The sequence below is a fragment of the Xenopus tropicalis genome, chromosome 5 (assembly GCF_000004195.4).
Source record: "Xenopus tropicalis strain Nigerian chromosome 5, UCB_Xtro_10.0, whole genome shotgun sequence".
NCBI lineage: Eukaryota > Metazoa > Chordata > Amphibia > Anura > Pipidae > Xenopus > Xenopus tropicalis.
The window spans coordinates 53981212-53983234 of NC_030681.2; the positions used below are offsets into that span (position 1 = coordinate 53981212).

Genomic DNA, 2023 nt, shown 5'->3' on the forward strand with positions numbered 1-2023 from the left:
TTACTGCCCAGGTACAAATTTGCCCACAGTTTATAAATGGCCTCTACTGACTGTTATGTACCAATTTGAGGTTATCTTCAAATGCTAACATTTTTCCACTAAATCAGGCTCCCACCAGGCTAGAAATGATTTTCAGTGTATAGTTGTAAATTGAATGTAAAAGTACAGACATGAATGTTGCCGAAATGATTCTTTATTAAACAGAGGTGCTGCAGAGAATGGGAAACTGAAAACAGTGTCACTATGCAATATTAGTCCATCTGTTAACTTTACAGAAAAGGATTTGCAAAACTTACTAAGGAATGCATAGCCTCCGTGTAAACTTATAGGTAATGTAGCGAAGGGAGAAGTTCTTTCTAAACAAAAAATCCCAGCAAAGACAGTTGGAATTGCTAGAGCAGGTGAGTTGCTCATTATTGCAGTGTGAACTGGTAGATATGCAATTAACACAGTCTTTGCCTTTGCAGGAAACAACAGCATCTAGATCTAGGCACTGTTTAGTCATTTTAGAGAAAAAATGTTTACTTATTCTTTAACAAGTATTTAACAGTTTTTTACTGTGTCTTGCAGGAAACAGCTCTTGCTGATAGAACAAAGAGATAAAGATTAATAGCAAAAAGAATACTGGTTGCAAGCACAGAGGCAGCATGGAGACAATCTTATCCAAAGAGCAGCACAGAAGAAGTAGACAAGAACAGAATCCAAAAGCTAGGAACAAGGGTGACAAATACATTAAAGAAAACGTGGGATACCAGATGACATAAGCTGGAACTAACTTAATAATAAGGCCAGGAACTTGGGAAGGACCACAGTCAGACCAGATTTCTGACTGTACTAGTTCAGCTTAGCTAGACCATTAGGATTTCTTTCTTGATTTATTGCCCAATCACATAGATTGTAAGCTATATGAGGCAGAGACCTCATTGCTCATGTATTTATTGCACTTAGCACTTAAACTTTAATATAAGAATACATTGTAAAGAGTTATTCATGTTCTATGTATAAATGTGTTAATCATGCATTAATCATGCATTGCTTGAATATACAGTACAGCACTGTGTAAAAGGAGCACTATATGGTGCTACTATGGATCAATAGTGCTAGGGTTAAGGGACATGTTTTAAATCAATTTCTAATCAAAATAGTAACGTGACATGTTAATTGTACTATATAGCTTTAGTATGGCTTATAATGTGTAATATTGGTCATATAATTGTAAATTCATTATACCTATGTTATAATAATATAAAAAGATACACAGTACCTTTATATATTTTATATTCACACTTTAAACAACTGTCTCAAGAAAAAAGTAAGCTTATAAATGATTGGGAGGCTTTAGTGGCTGACGGGCAGAAGCAATCTCAGAATACCATTAGGAACAACTATTTAGATGTCCGATAAGATCACATGCAGTGCAGCTTGTTTTCTTCTTAGCGTTTTTGTTCTCCTATTGATTGTTATCGTGTGAAGCAATCAGTTTTCTTTAACTTCCTAATGTTTTTTTTTTACAGATTAAAAAATGATTGCAAAAGGGTATCATCACTGAGTGTATTTAAAAGGAAAACAAGGGGTATTAACCTTATCAATCCCAGAAGCATACCAAAGAAGTACAAGAATCCTAGAGTATTTAATATTCTTTTATATTTTGAAAGTATTTGCAAATATTGGAAGAACATTTTTAAAATGTGCATATTGCAATAAAATGCATAGTCCAACAACATGACAAGCTTGTTACTTTCTATGTGACCTATAACCTATATGTTAATAAATACATTTGCTTTTTTAATATAAATGTTCAGAACAAGACACTGTTTGATTTTCACTGGCAACAGCCTTACTGCTTACTGTGCTGAATATTTAGGGGCATGAAGAATAATAGCCTTTCCACCCATGTAAGCCACTAAAGTACAGTGTTTTTTTGGTGAAATTTGCAGTTTTTGGAGCAGTAATTTTTTTCACAAATGTTATGAGAATTCTGTCATGCAGTTGAATTCACTGCAAAAATTGAACTCTTTTCCAA

The 2023-nt window shown here is 33.8% G+C and overlaps 1 long non-coding RNA gene across 2 annotated transcripts; it reads left to right on the top strand.

The window, feature by feature from the left end:
- Window positions 1–549: 549 nt before the first annotated feature.
- On the top strand, window positions 550–1726 carry LOC116411073. 2 transcript variants are annotated; one of them, XR_004222810.1, is made up of 2 exons: window positions 550–897; window positions 1515–1726. It is a non-coding gene; the product is annotated as an uncharacterized LOC116411073 (long non-coding RNA). The 2 variants fall into 2 exon arrangements; XR_004222809.1 differs by having other exon boundaries at window positions 551–720.
- Window positions 1727–2023: the final 297 nt, after the last annotated feature.